This window comes from Cupressus sempervirens, chromosome 9 (assembly GCF_028749045.1).
Source record: "Cupressus sempervirens isolate cs-2001-9-10 chromosome 9, ASM2874904v1, whole genome shotgun sequence".
In the NCBI taxonomy this organism is placed as follows: domain Eukaryota; kingdom Viridiplantae; phylum Streptophyta; class Pinopsida; order Cupressales; family Cupressaceae; genus Cupressus; species Cupressus sempervirens.
The window spans coordinates 776632514-776660287 of NC_143126.1; the positions used below are offsets into that span (position 1 = coordinate 776632514).

Genomic DNA, 27774 nt, shown 5'->3' on the forward strand with positions numbered 1-27774 from the left:
TACTCATAGGTTCCACATAAATAGGGTTGGTCATTTTTTGTTAGGCATGATCCAAGAGGAAGGCCGATAAAGTATAATGTTATGGAAGAAGAAGATATTGAAGATGATGAAGAAGTAGATGATGAAGATCAAGATGATGGTGATGACGATGATGGTGATGACAATGATGGTGATGGTGATGGTGATGATGATGGTGATGGTGATGATGGTGATGATGATGGTGATGATGGCGATGATGATGGTGATGACGATGGTGATGATGATGACGATGATGGCGATGATGATGATGATGATGATGATGATATGAATGACTACAAATGTCATCACCCCTTCTATTGATGATCTTGCATTCCATATATAAGGTAAAAAAATTTCATGTTTATGATGTTGCATATTGTTCATGTGTCTTCTAAGTTATTTGTAGCATACATGTATCATGTAATTTTTAGCTAACTTAAGATAAATGATTAACATATGCAGGAAATTTGATTACATATTTATTGTGTTCATTTCTAATGATTACAACATATATTATTTATAGTTATCAATGTTTATGTTGTGTCTGATTATGACCGTTTTTGCAAACAATCAATTGACTATAGGTACATCGTCACCTCTTCTATTGATGATCTTGCATTCCATATATAAGGTAAATTTGTTCATGTTTATGATGTTGCCTATTGTTCATGTTGTCTTCTAAGTTATTTGTAGCAAATGTGTATCATGTAATTTTTAGCTAACTTAAAGTAAATGATTAACATATGCAGGAAATTTGATTACACATTTATTGTGTTCATTTCTAATGATTACAACATATGTTATTTATAATTGAAAATGTTTATATTGTGTATGATTCTCATCCTTTTTGCAAACAGTCAATTGACTATAGGTACATCGTCACCCCTTCTGTTGATGATCTTGCATTCCATATATAAGGTAAATTTGTTCATGTTTATGTGTATCATGTAATTTTTAGCTAACTTAAGATAAATGATTAACATATGCAAGAAATTTGACCCATTTGGCATGGATCATGCATAGTGACATGGATCAGCAGGTATTAATTTTCTTATATTCTTCTTGTTTATCATTGAGCATGTATGTTATAAATAGACATATTATATAATCATATAATGTATATATAGACAAAGAAGGTCCATATAGAAATATAATTGTATAATCACTTTCAACTTACTACATTTTATATTTCTCACTTTCACTTTCCATTTGATGGATTGCAGGATCCATCAAATAGGTACTTGTCAGATCTATCTACATCGAATGAGGGAAATGAGGAAATGGTAGATGAAAGCTCTACATGTAGTATGGCTAAAATAGGGAGATCAACTAGAGGTCAAAAGATTAGAAAAAAAATTGATAAATGCATGCAATTTTTCCTTGCTAATGGGGGGTCATGTTCTTATGATGATGAGATCAAAGGTGACATCAAGGTGCTCTTTCGGTACACACACATTGAGAAAGAATGGGTACCCAATGAGCTACCTCCAATTAACACATATTTTCATGTTAATGAGGGGATATATTGCATTGATCCATCCTCATTACATGGTTTGGGCCTATTTTCCATGGATGGGATAAAGGTATGTTACAAAAAAGTTGTTGAATTGTTCAAGTATGTCGGTCCATGTTACAATTACAATAATTGGATGCGGATTGTTCGATATAAAAAAAGTATGCATAGGTCTGCACTATCAGCTAATTATATACAACAAAAAGAAAATGATCAAAGTAAAAGATTTTCTATGTACATTGATGGGAGACCAAAAGCAATAGGTAATATTGTAGGTTTTATAAATAGTATGTGACCTTCCTCAACTAGTAAGCAACCCAATTGCATATTTGAGGTGCATAAGGGGAATGGAGTTTTTGTTTTTGCAATAAAATCAATAAGTGCAGGGGAAGAACTGCTAATAGATTACCATTTAAATCGCATAGATACAAACAAAGTTACTATCATGAGGGCTATAAGTACTATTTACCTTTTTTTTAATAATTTCTTTTTTGTTGTCTATTGCTTTCATTTAGCTGAATTTTTTATGTTTAATCTTTGTGACAGGACAATATGGATCCGACAGATGATAGAGGTCACCAGGATGCTACTCCCACCCCTTCTTCAGCAAGGGCAAACCTTTCTTAAACTTTTACAAATTAGATAGTTGAAAAATGTTATATTATTACGTTATTTTATTTACGATTTTTGAGTTTTTATGATAGTTTTACTGATATTCCTCTCACAATTTGATGTTCAGGATAAGGGTAAAGCACCAGAAATAAGTACCTAGCCACTAGCTATGCCTTCTGATGAGGATATTGTTGAAACTTCCAATGTAACAAAAATGTTGAGGAGAAAAATTTTTAAAATTAATTTAGAAATAATGAAAATTTTGGATGAGACAAATATGGAATCTAAGGAGATGTTGAAGAGGCTATTAGATTTGAGAGTGCAAGCTCGTCGTTATGAAGTAAGCAATAATGAATCTTTAGTTATAACAAAAGTTCAATAAAGATTTATATTTTATAATCTTTTATGTTGTGAAGTAAAATATGTAATATGTGCAAAAATACTTTATTGATGCAATTTTTTTAAGGAGTTGTAAGAAACTTTAAATACTAAATTCTTTTTATACAAGATTTTTTGGCAATTGATCCACAACCTGAACAACAACGTGGTGAGGCCAGTAGTAGCAGAGCTCTAGCTGCCACTGGTAAAATAATCTTTTAGTTGAAAAGTTAGAAGGAATTTTTTATTTTGAACATTCAAAACTTCTTAACTCTTACTTTTATTATATCAAAATATCTTTGCTAACAATGTATTGTTCAGGACATCTAGTGCAGGAGACTCCTAAGGGGTTGATGGACACCTGTATGAGATTGCTGACTACAATGTCAGCAACAAGGGGAGGGCCAGCTAGTAAATCCTTGTTTTTCTATATTTGGTTTTGTGTTAATTATGAGTTGATAATTTGTAATTTAATCTTGGGTGCATCACATAGTGTATTATTTTTTTTGTGGTAGGAGATGCACCGTCTAGTGTGCCGCCAGATGTGGATCATAGTGTATGTATCAGTGATAATTCACCATCATTTTCTGGAGCTACCCATGTTTCTACAATGGGAGCTACAAAGACATCGTTGTTGATTGACGGTAATGAATCAATGCCTTTCAAATGTCCCAAGATTCCAAGTACTTTAAATAATTATTTTTTATATTCTAATAAGGATTTTCTCGCAAGACATAAATATGATAGGAAGTGGTGAATGCAAGGGCTTTTGATGTGGAGTGATGCCTCATGACCTTCTCTAGTATGTCGTATTGTGCAAGTTGTTTAATTATTTTGGAATTCCTTTTTATTAGGGGTTTGGTAGGATCATCTAAATTATCAATGACGTTTTGTCTCTACCAGTAATTCTCTAGTTTAGTAATTTGGTACATTGCAATTTCATGCTTTCAGTAGAAGATACTAACCAATTTTTCTATAGAGAACCAAAAGTGGGAGTCTTCTTTCATATTCAATGTTTTGTTTTCAATGATTTCCAATGTCATTGCTATTACCTGTTAGAGTTTTAGAGTGCTCACTTTCAGCTTCATTGTCTATTTAGCAATATTTGTTTTCCATAATATCCCAGGTATGATCAGTGACAACATCAATTAAGAATGAAAAAAAATGAAGGTCATGGCAAGTTATATGTATTATGAACTATTTTTTTTTTCAAGGTATACTGATTAATATAGTCACATTACACTTTTTAGTTTCAAAACATCAACAAAAGAACCCTGGTAGAATTTGACTAGTTTTAGACATTTTTAAAAAAAATTCCAAACTTCTTTTTTGGTCAATTTTGGTCAAGTTGACCCTCCAACACTAAAATAGATCACTAAAAAGATGAAATGTAGCTCATTTTACGTATTTTTTATTCACTACGAAAAGTATTATTTGCATGATTCATTTTAATGGTTCTTACTATTAATTATCCCATGACATTTTTTGCAGGAAACGATACATTTTATAGGAGGCTTTATAACCTCACGTTGCGAAGATTCAGGCACACCATACGTAAAAGGTGGAACATCATAACTAAACTAATTTTATCCCACTATTTTTTCTCATATCATTAAATGGTGCAACATTTTCCTTTCATTCAGGTCTTTTCTTATACTAGCTATATCTAACAATTTTGTGTTTTTTCTTAGAAGGTGGAACTACCAAGATCAAGAATTAAAAGATGAGCTCATCAAAGATATAGAGCATGAGTTTGGTAGTAATATTTTTTATCATAAGAAATTGTTACAAAAAGCTTCCAGACATCTTAAGGTTGTGAGGGACACATATAGTAAGAGTCTCATCCTAAACCTAAAGTACGAGCATCCTCCCTTTGTTTCAGTGAGGAACTTGAATGAGTTCATTTTGGATGTGAAGGAGAAGGGGGAACGTCCAAAAGAAAGTACACTAGAAAATTTGAAAAGGTATGCAATAGTATTAACTACTAGTACATTAATGAGAAAATTTAGGGTTCACTTCAGTATCAACAATTTCAACTAGCTCAATTTAATCTATCTATTGATGAAAGGTATATAATTCATATGCTGACACAATTGCTTTCACCCTATTATGAATGCTCTCTAAAATTTGGGCATCTAATAAAATGTGGTGGTTGATTGCACATAGAATGCCCGTATACAACTGTATATATATCTCAATCTGGGCATAAATCCTACATAAGATATAAATAGTGCACTTATAACTTCATAGCTATATTATGTCTTGAAAATATAGTAATGCTCAACTACATGTACCATAGTTGTATGTGTTAGTAGTATATGTGATAAATGATATTCAGTTAGTGTAATGAAAAGTACAATTTTTTTGAAAAACTTTGCAAGAATTTTACTAATGGTCACTCTCCTAAAAGTAATAAGCATCACGTTCAATGCCAGAAACATAAGTTAATGGCAACTGAGCACTCTCCTGATAGTATGGTGTAGTTAAGTTATAGGATGCTAAACTGGTATTGTACCTTTAGGTGTCTAAGATGTATTTTGTCTAGCCTCACTAGTACCTGATATCTACTAAGATGCATACTATTTGATTGATGGTCTACCAATAATATAGTTATGTGCAACAAAGATAAATAATGGGTGAGAGTTAATATCGAATTTGTGAATTTTCCATAGTCCTTATGATTTCAAGATTGTTTTCCCTTTTGTATTAGACCATCTAGATTTTTTGTTGCCTACATTTTGGATCAAATTCTATGATTCATCATCAAGGTAGATGGCAAGAGAAGAACTAACATTGTTTGTAATCCATATGGTGGAAAAAAGGCTATTAGAAAATAACTGAATATGATTTTGGCATGAATTTTTTGGTTCACTTTTTGTGATCTATCAAATTCACTATCAAGATGAGAAATGATATGTAGATGGTAGTTGTTAATTTTCTATTTATATGTTTGTTTTGTTTAGTTTATGTTCTCATAAACCTTACTATAAAAACCCTTTGATGAATATTCCTTAATTCAATCAAAATATGTTTTACTCCCCAACCTATTAGCCCAATTATTTCCTGGACAAATGTATCACATACAAACATCTGTATGTGGCACTAGCATCTCGCGAAAAATCTACAACTGGGTTGAATGCTGAAACATTCCACTTTCAAGTGTTTTGGCAGTGTAACACCTCTGTCAACCCTCCCAGGCATCACAGATGAATCTAGACCTACTATATTGATGGTCAAAATTTTGATGCAAAATGTGTGTCAAAAAACTAACCAAAAAAGACTGACAACAAGCTTAGTCACCTTATCAACCTACTCTGGTCAAAATTTTGACCTTTTTGCATCAAAATTTAGGCCTAAATTTACTAGTGTAGGTTCAAATCATTGGAACCAGCCAAATTTGTCCCTAGAGGCCCTAGGGCCCTTAAGCACATACGTTTTCATGAAATGTGTCTAGATGGATCATAGGTTAACCTATGACCCCTCTCAATGCATTCAATCCAACCAAATGTGTCCCTACGGTTCATAGGGCCCCTAAAAACATATGTTGTCATGAAATGCATCAAGAGGGGTCATAGGTTACCCTCTGACCCCTCTAGATGCATTCAAACCAATCAAATGGGTCACTAGGGGCCCCAGGGACATACATTGTCATGAAATGCATTGAGAGGGGTCATAGGATAATATATGACCCCTCTAGAGACATTTGAACCAACCAAATGCATCCCTAGGGGTGATAGGGCCCCTAGGGACATACGTTGTCATGAAATTCATTAACCAAATTGGCCCTTGGGGGTCCTAGGGCCCCTAGGGACATATGTTATCATGAAATGCGTCAAGAAGGGTCATAGGTTAACCTACGAGCCCTCTCAATGCATTTAAAAAAACCAAATGGGTCCCTAGGGGCCCTAGAGCTCCTAGAGACATATACTTGCATGAAATGTGTTGAGAGGGGTCATAGGTTGAGGGGTCACAGGTTAACCTATGACCCCTCTCAATGCATTACAACCAACCAAATCTGTCCCTAGGGGCCCTAGGGACCCTAGGGACATACATTGTCATGAAATGGGTCAAGAGGGGTCAGTGGTTAATCTATGACCCCTCTCGATGCATTTGAACCAACCAAATATGTTAGGTCACTAGTGACATACGTTGTCATTAAATGCATTAAGAGGGGTCATAGGTTAAATTATGATCCATCTCGATGCATTTGAACTAACCAAATGGTTCACTAGGGGGCCTGGGGCCCCTAGGGACATATGTCATCATGAAATTCGTCGAGAGGGGCCATAGGTTAATCTATGACTTTTTTTGACATATTCGAACTAACCAAATGCATCCCTAGGGTTCTTAGGGACCCTAAGAACATACATTATCATGGAACGCATCGAGAGGGGTCATAGGTTAACCTATGACCCCTTTCAATGCATTGGAACCAACCAAATGCGTCCCAATGTGTCCTAGGGCCCCTAGGGACATACATCGTCATGAAATGTGTTAAGAGGGGTCCAAGGCTAATCTATGACCACTATCAACACATTAAAACCAACCAAATGTGTCCTTAGGGGCCCTAGGGCCCTTAGGGACATATGTTGTCATGAAATGCATCAAGAGGTTTCATAGGTTAAACTATGACCCCTCTCCATGCATTTCATGACATTGTATGCCCCTAGGGACCAATTTGGTTGGTTCTAATACATCAAGAGTTGTCATAGGTTAACCTATGAACCCTCTCAACATATTTCATGACAACATATGTGGACTGATTTGGTTGGTTTGGATGCATTGATAGGGGTCATAGGTTAACCCCTCTCAACGCATTTCATGACAACATATCTATCTAGGGGCCCTAACACCCCTAGGGACCTATTTGGTTGGTTTGAATGCATCGAGAAGGGTCATAGATTAACCTATGACCCCTCTCAATGCATTTCATGACAACATATGTCCCCAAGGGCCCTAGGGTCCCTAAGGATGCATTTGGTTGGTTCAAATGCATTGAGAGGGATCATAGATTAACTTTTGACCCCTCTTGATGCATTTCATGATGATGTATGTCCCTAAGGGCCCTAAGGCCCCTAGGGATGCACTTGGTTGGTTCCAATGCATCAAGAGGGTTCATAGGTTAACCTATGACTCCACTCGATGCGTTTCATGGAAAGTTATGTGCATAGGGTCCCTAGGACCCCTAAGGATGCATTTGGTTGGTTTGAATACATCAAGAGGGGTCATAGATTAAGCTATGACCCCTCTCAATGCATTTCATGACAAAATATGTCCCTAGGGGCCCTAGGCCCCCTAGGGAACCATTTGGTTGGTTCGAATGTGTCAAGAGGGATCATATGTTAACCTATGACCCCTCTCGATGCATTCCATGACAACGTATGTCCTTAGGGACCTGACCAATTTGGTTGGTTCGAATGCATCAAGAGTGGTCATAGATTAACCAATGACCCCTCTTGACCCATTTCATGACAATGTATGTTCCTAGGTTCCCTAGAGCCCCTAGGGACCAATTTGGTTGGGTTGAATGCATCAAGAGGGGTCTTAGGTTAACCTATGACCCCTCTCGACGCATTTCATGCAAACATATGTCACTAGGGGCTCTAGTGCCCCTAGGGAGCGATTTGGTTTGTTTGAATACGTTGAGAGGGGTTGTAGGTTAACCTATGACCCCTCTTGACGCATTTCATGACAACATATGTCCCTAGGGACGCATTTGGTTGGTTTGAATTTGTCTAGAGGAGTCATAGATTAACCTATGACCCCTCTCGACATATTTCATGACAATGTATGTCTGTAGGGGCCCTAGGGACCCATTTGGTTGGTTCGAATGCATCAAGAGGCGTCATAGGCTAACCTATGACCCTTATTGACTCATTTTATTAGAGGCCTTAGGAACCCTAGGGATGCATTTTGTTGGATCAAATGCATCAAGATTTCATGACAACGTATGTCCCTAGGGGCCCTAGGGTCCCTAGGGACAAATTTTGTTGGTTCCAATGCATCGTACCTATAACCCTTTCAAATGCATTTCATGATAACATATGTCTCTATGGGCCCTAGGGCCCCTAGGGACCCATTTGGTTGGCTCAAATGCATCAAGAGGGGTCATAGGTTAACCTATGACCCCTCTCGATGCATTTCTTGAAAACATGTCCTAAGAGGCCAAGACCCCTAGTGACCGATTTGGTTGGTTCTAATGCATTCTCAATGAATTTCATGACAATGTATGTCCCTAGTGGCCCTAGGACCCCTAAGGACACATTTGGTTGGATTGAATGTGTCGAGAGGGGTGATAGAATAACCTATGACCCCTCTTGATGCATTTGATCCCAATTTGGTTGGTTCCAATGCATCAAAAGGGGTCATAGATTAACCTATGATCCCTCTCGACACATTTCATGACAATGTATGTTTCTAGGGACCCATGGGCCCCTAGGGACAATTTGGTTGGTTTGAATGCATTGAGAGGGGTCATAAGTTAACCTATGACCCCTCATGACACATTTCATGACAACATATGTCCTTAAGGGCCCTATGGCCCCTAGGGACCAATTTGGTTGGTTTAGGTTAACCTATGACCCCTCTTGACATATTTCATGACAACATATGTCTCTAGCAGCCCTATGGCCCCCTAGGGATTGATTTGGTTGGTTCAAATGCATTGAGAGGGTTTATAGGTTAACCTATTACCCCTCTCAACTCATTTCATAACAAAATATCTATCTAGGGGCCCTAGGGCCACTAGGGACCCATTTGGTTGGTAAACTCTTGACACATTTCATGACAACATATGTCCCTATGGGCCCTAGGGCCATGAGGGATGCATTTGGTTGGTTCAAATGCGTCTAGAGGGGTCATAGATTAACCTATATATGACCCCTCTCATTGCATTGCATAACAACGTATGTCCCTAAGGGCCCTAGGACCCCTAGGGATGCATTTGGTTGGTTCGAATGCATCGAGTGGGGTCATAGATTAACCTATGGCCCCTCTTGACACATTTCATGACAATTTATGTCTTTGGTTGGTTTGAATGCATCAAAAGGGTTCAGAGAATAACCTATGACCTCTCTCGATGCATTTCATGACAACGTAAATCCCTAGGTGCCCTAGGGTCCCTAGGGACCCATTTGGTTGGTTCAAATACATTGAGAGGGGTCATAGATTAACCTATGACCCCTCTCGATGCATTTGATGACAATGTATGTCCCTAGGGTCCCTAGGGCCCCAAGGGACCCATTTGGTTAGTTTTTATGTGTCGAGAGTGGTCATAGATTAACCTGTGACCTCTTTCAACACATTTCATGACAATGTATGTCCTTAGGCACCCTACGACCCCAAGGGACTGATTTTGTTAGTTCAAATGCGTCAAGAGGGGTCATAGGTTAACCTATGACCCCTCAATGCATTACATGGGAACATATGTCCCTAGGGCTCCTAAGACCCCTAGGGACCTATTTGGTTGGTTCAAATGCATCAAGAGCCTCTTGATGCATTTCATGACAATGTATGTGCCTTGGAGCCCTAGGGCCCATATGGACCCATTTGGTTTGTTTGAATACATTGATAGGGCTCATAGGTTAACCTATGAGCCCTCTCGATGCATTTCATGACAATGTATGTCCCTAGGGGCACTAGGACCCCTAGGGATGCATCTAGTTGGTTCAAATGAGTCAAGAGGGGTTAGAGATTAACCTATCACCCCTCTCGATGCATTTCATGAAAACGTATGTCCCTAAGGGCCCTAGGACCCCTAAGGACCTATTTGGTTGGTTCAAATGCATTAAGAGGGGTCTTAGGTTAACCTATGACCCCTCTCAATGCATTTAATGACAACATATGTCCCTAGGGATCCTAGGACCCCGAGGGATGCATTTGGTTGGTTTGAATGCATCAAGAGGGGTCATATATTATCCTATGACCCCTCTCGATGCATTTCATGATGACATATGTCCCTAGGGGCCCTAGGGTGCCTAGGGACCCATTGGGTTGTTCAAATGTATCGCGACGCATTTCATAACAATGTATGTCCCTAGGGGCCCTAGGGCCCCTAGCAATGCATTTGGTTGGTTTCAATGTGTCAAAAGGGGTCATAGGTTAACCTATGATCCCTCTTGATCCATTTCATGATAATGTATGTCCCTAGAGGCCTTAGGGCCCCTAGGGACGTATTTGGTTGGTTTGAATGCATTGAGAGTGATCATAGGTTAACCTATGAACCCTCTAGATGCATTTCATGACAACATATGTCCCTAGGGGCCCTATTGCCCCTAGGGACCAATTTACGTTGTCATGAAATGCGTCAAGAAGGGTCATGGGATGACACATTTCATGACAACATATGTGCCTAGGGACCCATTGGGAATGCATCGAAAGGGGTCATTGGGGGCCCTAGGGACATATGTTGTCATGAAATGTGTCGAAATTTCATGAAAATATTATATTTAATAATAATAATATAATAATATATATTTTAATATAATAATATAATACTGTATATTTTGATATAATAATAATATATTTCTAGATATTATATTTAATAATAATAATAACCATATATATTACTATATATAATAATAATCATCTAATATTACTATATATATTTAATAATAATATTTATCATATATATTACTATATTATATTTAGTTATAATAATAATTATAGCTATAACTATATTTTATTTAAAAATAATAATCATAATAATCATACATATTACTATATATAATAATAATATTTAATAGTCATAATCATATGTAATAATAATAATGCCCACACTTCCCAAATTTTGTTTCCCTCTAATATTGGTTGTTTCCCTCCAAAATTTCTAATTTGGGTGCTTTCCCTCTAAATTTTTTGGAATTTGAAAATTGGGACTTTTTAGGTACCTGATTTCATATTGGTATCCAATCTGTAATCGGATACCCAATTTGAAATTGGGTACCCGATTAAGCTTGGTATTTACAAAACCTATTTGGTCAACTTAAAAAACGTGTTTGAGAAGGGTTTCACTAGCATTCAAACTTCAAGTAGCCATTTGACAATATTATTTTCATCAAAATTCAATGAAACGAAAAGGGTTTTTTTATAACACTCTTAAGATTCCATCAATATAATTGCTGTCAAATTTTGAGTTCGATAAGTATTTATTAGTTAATTTTTAATGAAGATGATTGTAAAGTGTTGATTGACATACTGATTTAAAAATAGCTATAACTTTCAAATGGTATAAAATTTTTGAAATTCAAAAGTTGTGTCACATTCTATGCTTTGGCTAGTATAAGGGGAAAAAAATTGGTAAAGTTTTCAATTAGTTAAGGTGCCCAGACATGGGATTATTTTATTCTGGAAAAGTTATAGTAGAAAATCTATATTTGATTATTTATTTGGAATAAAAATACCCAAAAATATGCATCAGATCCGAGCATGAGTCTACTTTTTATATCTATAATTATATTTTAAAATATTATCATTTGATTTTGATTAAGGTGGTCAGACATACACCTACTTTTTATTTTCGCCCTAAAATTTTCGTAGTACTCCATTAAAATCTTAACTTTTGACCAAGCAAATATTTTTTTCTCAAGATAAGGCCTAGTAGTTTAGAAAATACATTCAATTTCTTATAGATTATTTTCTTAGAACTTTTTGATATAAAGTGCAGAACCACTTTAAAATTATGTGTCAAGTTGACATAACCCTAATTTGTTGGTTTTTCACTACCACTTAAGGCCATAGTTTGGTTGACCATGATCCTACACATACCCTTATGATATATAAGAAAGTTCAAGTTGTGAAGATAGGATGAGAGTATGTCAAATATGAAATAAGATGGATATGTTATCGAAGGAAAAGGTGAAGCAAGAAAGTGTGGAAGATAAGCTACAAAGGAAATCTAATCAGTAAGGATCCAAAGGTCAAGCCAAAATAGAGATTTGAATCTGCAAAGGAAGTTGCTTCATAAATCAAGTCAAATTGTTGTTACTTTCTAACCATTGTAGTAGGGACAAAATCCCTTAACAAAGTTGACTTAACAATCATATTGCAAATCTATTAATAAGGTGACATTTTAAGATTGAATTCTTTGAAGACCTCTAACTAGGCCACTCCTAACAAGGTGATCTAGATCCTCTAACAAGGTGATGTAGGAGCATCTAGAGGTATAAGGGCAATCCTGTGTCACCCAAAAAAATGTACTTAGACTTAGTTTCTATTTTATGTCTTTACATTTTTGGATACCCATTTGGCTAAAATAAAGGTTCCAACTCTCATAGTTCAACTATCAGTGCATTTGAAAATCTTGAAAAAATAGGAGCATGTATTTGGGCCATCATTTCGGTAAACTAGAAGGTGTGAATTGGCCAGATGAATGTAATCATGATTTAGAGCATTCTAGAAAAATAATCAGGTCAATAGGCCCCACGGTTTGAAAGTTATTACAGTTTTTCGAGTTTTGGAGACCTCCTAAGAATGCTTCAAAGTTAGGTTTGGGGCATTAAATGACCTCAAAAAGGGTCAAACAATGGGGGAGGAGCAAAGCTGGTCCATAGGGCTATAGAGCGCTTCGAGAGCTTTTCGAAAATGTAAACAGTTCGTCAATCGGAGCTACGGTTCAAAAGTTATGCCTCCCGAAAGTTCGGCTACCATTTCTGGATTCTTCTAGATTTGCACCGACTTCTAACGCAGCTTCTAGAACCTTCTATTTTGTCGGTGGATGCCTACTAGCACTTTCTAGAATGTACTCCTAGTCCTTAACCCTCCGGGGTCTATTTAAGGAGATTTTTGGCATTGTAAAAGACAGTTCGGATTGGAGCTTGAGAGGAGGTGCTAAAAGGAGAAATATTCTCCAAATTTATGCTATTGTAAGCCCGTAGGGCATGTTTTGAAGTTTATTTTCTCTGCACCGTTTGTACTAGCTTATTTTCTCAGTTAATATAATTTCCCTTTTCTATTGTGTCCATTCTGTTGTTGGGTTGTGTCCCCCACCACAAGGTCACACTTAATAGTATGTTTTGTAACTTTTAATAGGGTTGGCTCCTAATAGGGCTCACTTTAGAAAAGTGAAAAATATTGTGACTAGTTGCAAGGCAATTTTTTCCCAAATTAGATTTCCACATTAAATCTCGATGTCATCTGTGTTAATGTTATTTTCTTATGTTTTATGTTTCTGCAACTAAGTTACTAAAGGCTATAATAGATTAATAATCATAAGATTTTTTTTTCAACCAAGTGATAGTAATATTCTAGTGTTAACTAAGTTGGACAGTAATGCATGTTAGTGAAAAGTTTGAATTGACACCTAGAGACAGGGAATTATTTTTGTGGTAATTGATTCACCCCTCCCCTCCCAGTTACACTCTTCATTTCTAACATGTTTGTCCATACCAATTTGGACAACAGAACCTATCCCTTCTCCAACTTCCATTGTTCGTGTCTTGAATTATCATGTCTCGAATTGTTATGTCCTAGATTGCCATGACTCAAATCTTCTTCAACATGAATTTGCTCATCTTGTGATTGTCTGTTAAGACCTACATGCATATAAATGAAGAAATTTATTAAAAAATTAATATACATGTGCATATGAATTTACACATGTAAATACCTTCTCTTTTTTGTGATAATTTGTTGAAGTTTTTTCACAATTTCTTTGTTCTGCATAAGGTGATCTATTTCTTGCAAATTTACTTTTTCTTCCTTGATGTCATCCCATCTTTGATCTTCAAGAAACTATCAAAATATTTTGAATTGTCTTCAGTCTTCAAAAAACTATCAAAATATTTCAAATTATGTTTTCGGTCTTCTTCCTTTTTCTTCAAAAACAGTGAATTGCTCATAAGGTTGTTTTGTATTGATATAAAAAATGAAGGCAAAATTATTTTTTATATCAAACAAAAAAATTAAAAATATTGGCTGACAGGCTTCGTGTGAATGTCCCTTGGCCGACAAATAGGCTTTTCTAAGGGTCCAAGGGGTTTTGCATAAAGCCCCTTAGGTGGCCAAGGGGGTAGCCAAGGGGCTTCCTCGAAGCTTCAAACAAAGATTTCTAAAATGAAAAAAAAAAATTTAAAATATATATATATATATATATTAAAACTAAAACTAAAACATCACAATAAATACAATATATGCTAAAAATATTTTCATTGGAAATTTTATTAAAAGTACAACACTTTTCCAAATTTAGTTTTAGAATTTAATCTAATTTGGCCCTTGTTTGAGCCCTCCAAAGAGAAAAAATTGATAGAAATTATTTACAAATTTGAAAAATTTCCATTCTTAGAGGCTTCAAGCAAAAAGTCCACTTCGTGTGAAGCCTTTTTTTCAGTCTTTTATTGAAGAGGCTTCGCATGAAGCCGCTAAGGTGGTTTACCACTTTTTGACGTGGGCTTCATGCGAAGCCCACTTCACATGAAACCTCTAAGAATGAAATTTTTTTCAAATTTGTTAATAGTTTTTGTCAATTTTTTCCCTTTGGAGGGCTCAAACAAGGGCCAATTAAGTCTAAATTCTAATTTAACTAATTTTGGAAAAATGTTGTACTTTTAATAAGTTTTTATCATATATTGTGTTTGTTGTGATGTTTTAGTTTTAGTTTTATAAAATATAATTTTTTGTCATTTTCAAAATCTTTGTTTGAAGCTTTGAGAAAAATATAAAAGTAAAGAATTTTTTTTTTAAAATATGATCATCAAAGCTATGTATGTTAGTTGTCTAGCAAGTAAAGAAAAATTCCATTTCAATAAATAAAAATCAAGTTATATTGATCAAAAGAAACCTATGTCTAACTTATTGTTAGTGTCACTTTGTCACTAAATAAAACTTTTTTTTTTATGAAATTGAACAAAACCAATAAAAACTTGCTAGATATCGATGTTACTATTCTAGCCTTGAAAGAATTTTGTAATTATCATAATTTTTTTTATATGTTTATCAAAACACACATCACTCTTTGAAAATATCAATTTTCGTATAAATTGCTTCCTAAAGGAGATGGAAAAATGGACTTTTTTTTAGTGGTGAATATTCATAATTTGTGATGTGGTGGTTGAGGGATTCTGAGTGAAGAAGGTGGACTAGTATGGGCGATGCACATGTTCAAGTTGTGTGCTAGGGCTCGTGTGCCCTAGCCTTTGGTCCTCGCTCTTGCTCACGGTTCTAGGCTACGGTTTCAAGTGCACGGGGGGGGTGGTTTCTTTGGTCATCAGACTATGTGGATCGGGTTGTGAATCCATTATTTTCTTTGGTTGAGGGTAGACGCATGTTACTGTATTTTGTGGTGACTGTTAGGTTCTTGGTTAGAGGTCTTTTTGGGATTGGGAACTGTGGGCTTCCTATCCTATTCTTTTTTGCTGGTGGATTGTTAGGCTTGCCTTATGATGAATCGGGGTTTACCTGTATCTCATATTGCCTCTGAGGATATGGAGATGGCTGACTTGTCATCTTCAGTGCATGCCAATGGTGAAGATCAACTAGGTAAACCTACAATGGGAGATGGGGTCTCATCCTCAAAAGGGATGCCTCGAATTAAAAAAGTAAATGGATGTTTGGCAAGATTTGATGACTGACCTATTCTAGTTATTCAACCTGAACAGATTTCAGAGGATGTTGAATATTGGCATAATCATGCCCTTATTTGCAAATTTTTGGGCCTTCATCTCTCCCTACCTATATTGGATTCCTGGGCTTGTCAGGTTTGGAATCCTAAAGGTGATATGGAGATTATATTGGCAGCAAATAATTATTTTTTGGTTATCTTCTCATGCATGTTGGATAGGAATAGGGCATTTGAAGGAGGCCCTTACTTCTTTAACCAGGTGGGCTTTTCATCAAGCCTTGGCACATGGGCTTCAATTCAGCTGAAGAGATCCACTTGCGGGTACCTGTGTGGGTTCTCTTATCGAGACTTCCTTTGGAGTTTTGGAGGGATGATATTCTCCACTCAATCTCATTACTTCTTGGAAAGCATGTGGGAGTGGCTACACAAACTCAAGATTGTAAAGTAATCTCTTACGCTCATATTTGTGTAGAAATTGATTTAACTAACCCATTACTAAATTCTATGGAAATATGCTTAGAATCCTCTTTTTGGGTCCAACAGCTGGATTATGAGACACTCCCTTTTAGATGTCGAATCTATCATGAATATGGTCATTTACTCTACAACTGCCCCAGATTCAAGCTCACTCCCTTGGATGCTTTCGAACCTCATAAGGGGGACAAATCATGCCCTTATTTGCAAATTTTTGAGCCTTCATCTCTCCCTACCTATGTTGGATTCCTCAGCTCGTCGATTTTGGAATCTCGAAGGCGATATAGAGATTATATTAGCAATAAATAATTATTTTTTGGTTATCTTCTCATGCATGTTGGATAGGAATAGGGCATTTGAAGGAGGCTCTTACTTCTTTAACTAGGTGGGCTTTTCATTAAGCCTTGGCACATGGGCTTCAATTCAGCTGAAGAGATCCACTTGCGGGTTCCTGTGTGGGTTCGCTTGTCGAGACTTCCTTTGGAGTTTTGGAGGGATGATATTCTCCACTCAATCTCATTACTTCTTGGAAAGCCTGCGTGAGTGGCTACACAAACTCAAGATTGTAAAGTAATCTCTTATGCTCGTATTTGTGTAGAAGTTGATTTAACTAACCCATTACTAGATTCTATGGAAATATGCTTGAGATCCTCTTTTTGGGTCCAACAACTGGATTACGAGATGCTCCCTTTTAGATGTCGAATCTGCCATGAATATGGTCATTTACTTCGTAAATGGCCCAGATTCAAGCCCGCTCCCTTGGATGCTTTTGGACCTCATAAGGGCGACAAGGGGAAGGCTCCTGCATCTACTAAACCTGTGGACAATGAGGGCTTTACTCAAGTGAAATCCCACAACAAAGGCAAAGGTAAGAAGAGAACCTAGCTGGATAGACACAATGATGGTACTTTCAATAGATTTGATGTTCTTGAAGACCTGGTACAGGAGGAAGGTACTCCAGTTGAGCTTTCTTCTGGGGATAAGGGTCTGCATGAAGTTCAAGAAGAAGATGCAAAGAAGGAGGATCAGTTGTTATCTTCAAAGGACCTTTAGAGTGTACAGATTGATATGGATCTACCTTCTCAGGTTTAGGATACTAGGGATCCCTAGGGATCACAGGTTTTGATGAGTTCGATTGTAGTGGCTCCAGATCCACCTGCTCCTAAGGGTGCCTCAGATTTGGCCAAGGGAAGTAAAGCCCATCCTACTTCAGCCCTATAGCAGAAATCATTTAAAAAGGGGTCTCTTGATAAACCGTCAAGGACTGGCAGAAAGATTGATCAAGAGAAGGTCAAGATTATGGCAGATACTTTGGTTGAGTCTGGGTCTATGAAACCCATTCATTCCCACTTCTCCCACCCCATAAATGATTGTTCTATCATGGAATGTTAGGGGGTTGAACAGCATCCCTAGAAAAAAAAAATTTCATAGATTAATTGATTCTCAGTTACCTAATGTGGTTTTTATTCAGGAAACTAAGCTTATAATGGAGGGTTTGTGATTTGTGCATCTGCCCCTAGGGAAATTGGCAAGAAGTGGGAGCTTAGAACAGTTTAGGGGGGGTTGCTTGCTTCTGTAACCCAAGAAAAGTTCTCCCTTTATGGTGGATTTCTAGTCGATCCTCTATCTCTTTGGTTGCATCTTGTCTAGTGAATGATGAAAGGTGCCTTCTATCCAATATTTATGCTTTTACTAATATTTCAAGCAAGTCAAATCTTTGGGCTCACATTAGTTGCATCCAAGCCTTAGACCCATATCTCCCATGGATTTTGGCTGGTGATTTTAATTATGTTACTAGTTTAGAGGGAAAACGTGGTGGGGTTGCCAAGCTAGATCCCTCTGCAAATCTTCTCAGGGACATGATGAAGTCCTTGAATCTCATTGACATAAAGCCAAATAATGGTGTCTTCACATGGAATAATAGGAGATGTGGAGCTGAGGCTATCTTAGAAAGGCTTGATAGATTTTTGATTTCTTGTTATTGGATGAACAACAAGTTGATCACCAGTTCAGAAATCCTTGATTGGAGAGGCTTTGACCACTGGCCTATCAAGCTCTCAGTTACTACTTATGGAGTCACCAAAAACCCTTCTTTTAAATTTTAGTTAATGTGGTTAAGAGATTAGTCTTTGCAGGATTGTAGGTGGATTGGTGGTATGAGGGGTTGCCTCCCCATTGGAAAGCAATGTTTACTTTTTGTAAGAGGCTTCAACATGTTAAGTATAGGCTTAAGAAGTGGAATAAACAATATTTTGGTAATCTACAAGCTTAGACAATTGTTGCTCAAGCTAAGTTAGACAATATAACTTGGTTGATTTGGGATCAAGGGAGGACCCTTGATCTAAGTGAAGCTGAGTCCTTGGCTCTTAAAGGATTAGAAGAGTGGGAGCTTCAGGAGGAGATCTTTTGGAAGCAGAAATCTCATGTTGACTAGCTTTGGGAGGGGGATAGGAACACTGCATTCTTTCATAATTCGGTCAAGGCTCAAAGATAGGGGAACTCTTTCTCCTATTTGTTCTCATCTGAAGGGGCTCATCTCTCTTCCAATGCTCATATTTCTAGGGCCACGGTCAACTATTTTTTAAATCTCTTTTCTAAGGAGGATCTTGATGTTAGGGATGAGGAGAGGGTGATTTTGGATTGCATTCCTCACCTAGTCTCTACATAGATGAATGGGGCTCTCTTGTGTCCTATTTTGCTACCTAAATTGGAGAAATTGGTGTTTAACATGAAAAAAGGTAAGGCTCCTGGCCCCGATGGGTTTTCGATTGAGTTCTTTTAGGGGTTCTAGGAAATAATAAAGTTTGATCTTCTTTAGGTGGTTCAAGAATCTCATAGGAATAAACAGATGCTCAGGTCCATGAATTCTACCTTTTTGGCTCTCATACCTAAGTAGGAGGGGGCTAATTAGCTGGCTTAGTTTAGACCTATTGCACTATGTAATGTTGTTTATAAGATCATCACCAAGCTGATTGCAGAGAGACTTAAGCCTCTTCTTAGTACTCTAATTTCTCCAGAATAGGGGATTTTGTTGAAGGATGACAAATTTTGGATGGTGTTGTGGTTGCAATGGAAGCTATTCATTCTATGGCTAATTCTACAGAGAAGGCTATGTTTATGAAGCTTGATATGGATAAAGCTTATGATCAGGTGAGCTAGGAATTCTTACAAAAAATTCTCTTGGCATTTGGCTTTGCTAAGGGGTGTGTGAATTGGATTCTTAGTTGTGTGACCTCTTCTTCCTTTTTTGTTCTTGTAAATGGGGAACCATCAGATTTGTTCAATGCTTCTCGGGGACTTCAGCAAGGAGACACTCTATCTCTTTATTTATTCATTATCATGGTGGAGGGTCTTGGAAGATTTATAAATCTCATGTGGGGTGAGGTCTTATTCAAGGTTGGAGTTGGAACGACTCTCTCCCTTCCTATTCTCATCTTCAGTTTGTGGATGATACTATTTTGTTGGGCATGGCCAGAATTAGTGAAGTTGTGAACTTCAAAAGAGCTTTAGACATCTATTTGAAGGCCTCAAGTCAGTTTATTAATGATGACAAATCTTCCATTTACTTCTTCAATACCCCTTAGCCTATTCAAAACAGGATTGCTAGGATCCTTAGATTTCATATTGGTTCTCTTACCCTAATATACTTGGGGGTCCCTCTGGCTTTAGGTTCTCAGTATAGAGTGTATTGGCAAGGGATTTTGGATAAGTTTCAAAGTAAAGTCAGTCATTGGACTTACAGGTGGCTTTCTTCTATTGGGAGAGTGGTTCTTCTAAAGATTGTGGTGCAGTCTCTCCCTATTTATAGGTGTTGTATGCAAGTTCCCCCTTCCACCTTTGTGAAGGATTTTGATGTTCTTTCTCGATAGTTTCTTTGGTTTGGCACTCTCCTTTCATTGAAGTGGAGTTTATTTAAGTGGGAGTATGTCTATAAGCCAAAATATGTTGGGGGCCTTGGTTAGGTCGATGGCACTTGTTGTCATGGCCCTGGCTACTAAGTTGTATTGGAGGTGGTGTAATAATCAACAATTAGATTGAGCTAGGAATATTACTCACAAGTATTTTCCTGGTGTTGATAGCACAAATGTGTCACGACTTTCTTTGTTGGGTAAAGGTTCTTGTGTTTGGAATACCCTTGAGAAGGGAGCTTAGTTGATTAAAGAGGGTATTTTTTGGATTTTTAATAGAGGCTCGGATGCTCTGTTTTGGAAAGACTCTTGGGATGGCCACCCGCCCTTGATTTCTAGCTTTCCCCAACTTCAGCCTCTGTGCCACACTTTTACTAACACTAGCTAGTTTAAGGTGGAGCATTTTAAGACTGTCAAGCATTTAGGTCAAGTGGAGGTGACTTGCTGGAAAGATTCTTAGGAGTGGCTTGTCGGTGGCTCTAATGAGGATTGGGATTTGCTTTCTCATGTGTTGGAGAATAGGTTTTGTAGCTCCCTCAATGGGGGGATGTTTTGGCTTGGAGTCCTAGCCCAAAAGGAAAATTCTTTGTGGCTCAAGGCTATGCTATACTTGATAGGAACCTACATGATCCAGCTAAAGTGCACTAGTGGAAGAAGGTTTAGAATAATTTTTCTTGGCCCAAATGTAATTTTTTCTTATGTTTGTTGGCTCAAAAGAAATCTCTCACTTGGGAGAATCTTCGCAAAAGAGGTTTTCAAGGACCTTCTGTTTGCTTCTTATGTGCACACAATGAAGAGTGTACCTCTCATTTGTTTTTTCCTTGCCCTTTTCTGAAGGAAATATGGCATAGATGGTGGGAGGCTTGGAGTCATGGTTGCATTCATGCCACTTCTCTCATTTATTTTTGGGAAAGCTTGGGTAGACCTCCTGCAAAGACTTCTTTCTTGCAAATTTCCTGGACGGTGGGGCCGATTTTTATTCTATGGAACCTTTGGTTGGAAAGGAACCATAGAATTTTTTGTGGTTCAAATCTTGATAGCCTTCAATTGTGGAGGAAGATTCTTAGTAGGCTTCAAGAGACTATTGTTGCAATGTGTGATATGTCTGAAAGTATAGATCTTGGGGATCAAACTATTGTGAGGAATTTGAACCTGGATGGTAATAGTCAGAGATACACTCTTGCAAAAGGGCCTTGCCATGGCAAGCAACGTGTTAGTAGGAATGGGTGATGGACTCCTCCCCTGGCTGGGATCTTGAAGATTAATACAGGTGGGTCTTCTTGGGGGAATCTTAGTCATGCTAGTATTGGGGCTATAGGTAGCGGTAATGATGGTGATGTGGTTTTTCTTTTCTCTATTTACAAAGGCCAACATTCTAATAATTTGATGGAGGCCCTTGCTATTAAGACTACTATTGAGAGAGGATACTCTTTAGGCTAGAAAAAGATCATATGTGAGTCTGACTCTCAGATTGTTGTCGATATGTTGAATACCCAGAGTTTGGAGAATGTTAATTGAAAATTAGCCTCTTTGGCCAAACAAATTTTAAGTCTATGTAGTTCCTTGGATTATGTCTCCTTTCGTCATATCCCTCGTGAATGGAACAAAGTTGCAAATTGTTTGGTGAAGTGGTCTTCAAAGAATGTGGATAGTTGGGATATTAACGGAAGGAATGAATTACCTTCTAAATATTGTGGGATTTTTGATCAATTGTTATTGAAAGATAGGAATATGTAGTGTTATTGTGGGCCTTGGGCCCTTGCTCTGTAATTTGGATTTGATTGAATAAATTTTTACCCCTTTTCAAAAAAAAATATTCATAATTTTGCGAATTTAAAAAAAATTGCTAGTAATTTAGCAAATAATTTAAGATTTAATGCAACCTAAATCACCACATTTTTATTAAATTTAGTTCTAAAATATTTAAAATCACTTAATAATTTATTTTATTAAAAAAAAGTAACTCAAAGATTTGCCACAATATTTGATACATGATTAGATTTGATTCACCTAAATAGTATATATTATCAAAAAAAAAATTAATTAATTCACCAATAATCATCATAATTATTAGTTAGTTTAGGGATATATTGCCAATATTTAGTTTTCACTATTGATTTAAAATATAATGTAATTATCCTCATAATTTCCATGAGATAAAACATGTTCAATTTTTTTTAATAAAATTCCATGACGATTAGCAAACCTCCTATTATTATTGAGATTTGCCAATATTTTCTGCTAAAAATTATGATTCCAAAATAATGGCCAATGTAAATATTTAAAATTTAAAAAACTGAGAGATTTGATGATAAAAATAATTTGTTTTTTCAAAATAATGAAGGATTTGCCAATAAGTTATATCTTTTTCTAGAGGGGGGTTTCTTAAAGTTTACTCTGGTGTGTTAGTTGGCTAGCAAGTAAAGAAAATTTTTATTTTGAGAAATACAAATCAAGTTATATTGATCAAAACCAACCTATGTTTAAATTATCGTTAGTGTCACTTTGTCACTAGATAAAACCTATGTTTTTTACAAAATTGAACAAAACCAATAAAAACTTGCTTGATATCAATGTTAATATTCTAGCTTTGAAAGAATTTTGTAATTATCATAGTTTTAAAAAAAAAATTATGTTGATTAAAACATCCATCGCTCTTTGAAAATGTCAATTTACGTATAAATCGCTTTTCAAAGGAGATAGAAAAATGGACTTCAAATAAAATTATTTTTAAAATAAAAAATAAAAAATATTGTTAGAAACTAGATATAAAATGCTAAAAATCACTAGTTTACGTCATCATCAAATTCTTTATGGTTTTTTAGTAATATGCATTTGAGAATGAAGTTTTTGTTAAAAACATCTATTGGCCAAAAAGATGAACAAGAAGAATGAGCACTTGTAGGACAAGTTCAACAGGGTTGCCAACTTCTCTATGAGAGTCATGCATTCTGCTGCAACTACTCTTCACCTTCTATAGGCTACTAAGGAGGGAACTGTTGATGAAAAGGACATAGAGACTACTAAGTCTCTATATGGATTTCTAGCGAATGACTGGTTGCAGTTGCTTCTGGAGAACCCAAGGAACCAAAGCAAGGAGAGTTAGCTCCTTTTCGGTATGCCTCTTTTCTTTTCTTTTTGTTATGTTAGTTGTCGTTTAATTCCGAGGGTTATTTTTGTTGATACTTTATGGATTGTTTTTATGTGCAGTAAGTGTTTTTGGGCTAGTTATATGTATAATGAAGATATTATTGTTGTTATAAATAGTAGTAAAATTAGAAACATCTTAATTTGGAGATTATTGATATTAAGAAAGGGGGTTGGTTAGTTTAATGGTATTGACTCTCGACTAATTTTCAGCTCTTTTTGTTGTTTTGGATCAAGCCCCATTTTGACTACTTTTTTATATCAAATAATAATAGACATTGAAAAATGAAGGTGATAATTTAACATTGGTATATAATGTTTTCATCGTAGTCTTTCAAACTAATATGATTTCATTGGCCTCCTCATCATTTGAAAGGTAGTATAGTTGATCGCTATGTGTTCTTAGTTGAACACTCTTACAATCTATAAGAAAATGTAATTTCCATGTTTAGTGGAGGAAACTTAAGTTTTTGGTATGGGTTCAAATATGAAGTTTGAATATAAGTGATGCACTCGTATTGCAGGTGTGCTCGTGCAACCCTCAATAGATTAGTCTCACCTAAGATACAAGCTATAGTACACTACAATAGATCACAGTAACATCCCTAGATATATTTTTTTTGAAAGATGATTGCTGAGAACTCCAATGTTGATCGAAGAATATTTAAATGGACCAAACAGATCTCGAACAATTGCAGAAGAAAATAATCACCAATAATTCCAGTGGTCCATGTTTTGACTTCTCTGCAAACCCACTGGTGTTCAACTTTATGGGGTTCCTCGCCATTGTTGTGGAGCAAGAAAAGCATCGTGCATGTGGAACCCAGTAATTCAGTGCCGGGTTGCTTGTGATCCTCTTACGATAACCAATTTCTTTTTCTGCTACCCAATATAATACATTGTCATCCCACTGATGGATGATAAAAATAACTTTCTTTCCGTCAAACACAATCTAATATTTTTGTATAGATACTTTGAATGCAATATATAAATCACAAAGCCCTAATAAACGATGGACAGGTTGTAGTACAACACTATTTATAAAATTGGCACGTCGCACGTCCTACAAATTGACTTAATTTTCAAACCTCAATATGTTTGATCTCAACGAAAGCTATGCCACCCTTCTCCCTGCGAAACAGTCTCCGCTGCATATAATAATCTCCCTGCCATTAGAATGTAGATCTCAAGTCTGAATTAGGTATTCTAAGGTCGGTTAAGCTCTGCCAAGTTCAAGATGAAAGGCAAAATGAAACTTGATAAGCCCATCAGAGATATATTTCTATTTCTTTTTCTAACACTGATTTTACTGGCATGTTTCTATACACGTGATGGAACTTATTGGCCTCTGCCCACACAAATTGAAGGGACATCTCCATATGTAAGTAACACATCTCTCATAGTAATGTATGGTGTGATTCACACTGTTTTCTAACTCACCTCTTTTTTGGTGGGTTTGTCATCAGATAGAAGTTGCAAGTGATGCAGACGAGTTGGAGATTGCTTTGGCAAAGGCTTCAATGCCAAACAAGACTCTGATCCTCACACCAGTGAATGGGGCATGGATGGAGCCAAACAGTTTAGTAGATCTTTTTCTTGAGAGTTTTCGGATTGGGGAGGGAACACATGATTTACTTAACCACCTGCTCATTGTGGCCATGGATGCCAAAGCTTTCAACCGCTGCATAGAAATTCATCCTCATTGCTATGAGCTCATAACTGAGGGAGTTGATTTTAGTGAGGAGAAGTCATTCATGACAAAGGATTATGTCAAGATGACGCAGACCAAAATTCTCTTCTTGAAGACTGTGGTGGAACGAGGATATAGTTTCGTGTTTACTGTAAGTTTCCTCACACGGCCTACATTTTTATGTTTTCAAACTTTCCTAGCCTACAATGCTAGTATGTTTCTCAGAGAAAATTAGATGCACGCCATTGTGGAATCAACTTTGTTTTAGTTGTGCATGAAGATCTAAACATATCTTGATGGGTAACCCTTTGCTCGCAGACTTAGACTTGATCTAAAGTCACAAACTAGATTTGTTATTTTTTCTCTCTGGTTCCTCAGGTTAATTAGTATTCCCATAGCTGGTCTTTATATTAATAGATTCCTAAAACAATTCATTTCCTATTTCCACTTCCTTGAAAAAGCATGTCTTCATTTCAATTAAATTTATTTTTTATTCATGAATTTAATCTTGTCAAAATATTAAAATCATCCAAATTTCTAACATTAATCTTTAATGTGATGAAACTAATACATTTTATAAGAAAAATAAAATAAAATAAACTAATAATGATTTTTCAAAAACTACTTTTAATATATTATAAATATTATTTTTCAATTATGAAGTTTAAGAATTCACTTTTACTATTCATCTTTAGATCTTCCTAATAATTATTTTCAAATATTATTTTACAGGATGCCGATATAATGTGGTTACGAAATCCATTTCAGAGATTTTCAAAGGGGACAGATTTACAAATATCTTGTGATGACTGCAATGGTAATCCACGTAATATCTCGAACTTGCCAAATACGGGATTTTCATTTGTTAAAGCCAATAAACGAACTGCAAAACTCTATGAACTTTGGCATGCCTACACTGTTGTAAATTCCAAAACACATGACCAAAATGTCTTTAATGAAATGAAATACTCCTCAAATTTTACAGAAATTGGCTTAGATCTCGTATTTCTTGATACAAGCTACTTCGGGGGATTTTGTCAGCCGAAGACAAAATTAGAAGAAGTTTGCACCATGCATGCCAATTGTTGTATAGGTCTAAGGAATAAGATAAGTGATTTGAGAGATACTCTTGACGATTGGATTTTATTCAAATCTTCCAACCCAAATTCTGCTTTTGAATTAATAGGAAGAAGAGAAGTGGGTTGGAGGAATAGAGCAAATTGTCAACATTCTGTACATTTGTGAGAAATATTTGCAATATATTAATATTGAACACAAGGAAGGTGCCACTGGAATAATCATCTTTGGTGTGACTAACCGGTTGATAGGCACAAACATTTGGAGCTTAATGAGAAATCATTTTGTATATTTTTTAATTTCATCTTGTGTTTGAATTTTTAGTATTTCTCGTAGTACTATATGAATCTTAGATTATCATTTAAACAAAGAAAATGGAAGGCATAAGAAAATATCTTTACAATTATGTGATAATTTTATGACAAATGTTGGTTTGAAAAAATCAGACAGATAATTTATTTATAGAAAGAAAAGAATATTTAAAATAGGTGTGTTTTCCATTACAATAGGTGGATAGTCAATTTGCTTAGATAACAAATATGTGACTTAAATGTAACCTTTTAGATACTAGAATCAGACCATTTGAGATTTCATCTAGATATCTAACCAAACTTTAAAATGGTTTATTATGCGTGCCATTGACATATAATAAAGCTTCAAATTTTTATTCCAAGATTTTGTAATAGATATTATAGATTTTTGAGAGAAGATCTATATATCATATCCAACTTCAAACAAACTTCACATATTTTGCATATTGTTTTCCTTGTAAGTCATACTTAACTAGTAAAATATTGGAGCATGCATAATTTTTCATATTATTATTTGACCATATGAAATGTTCTATCATCTAAATTCTTCTCTCTTGAATACGTATGAAACTTATTGAAACAATATTAAACAAACTATGATAAGTGCAACAAACTATTGCTCCAATAGAAAAAGGTAGTTATTATCTCCCTTGTTGTGTCATAAATATGTAAATAAACAATATGAACTAACATAACCACATGCACTCAATTGTAATATTAATATTATTAGACACCTAAAATTATTTTTACAAAATTAAATAATATTTTTTATTTATTAAATTATTTTATTATTAAATTTCTTCTATTAGTTAATTAAATATTTCTATTTAATTAGCCAATTCATTATATTATTCAGTATTAATTAAATTTTTTTCATTATTTTATTGTTCATAAAATTAAATAAATATTTATTATTTAATTATTTATTCTAACTACACCTTTTTCTTTCATTAATTAAAATAATATTTAAATTATTTAATTAATTCGTTAGCCTCTTCTTTCCTACATGCTATTGAATTAGATAATATAATTTTTTAATTTAAAAACATAATGTACATGATTAAATATTATTTAATTATTTAATTCCA

At 35.7% G+C, this 27774-nt stretch overlaps 1 pseudogene; it reads left to right on the forward strand.

Annotated features, from left to right (window-relative positions):
• The first annotated feature begins 24845 nt into the window (after positions 1–24845).
• LOC149541028 (uncharacterized protein At4g15970 pseudogene) lies at positions 24846–26543 on the forward strand (annotated as a pseudogene).
• Positions 26544–27774: the final 1231 nt, after the last annotated feature.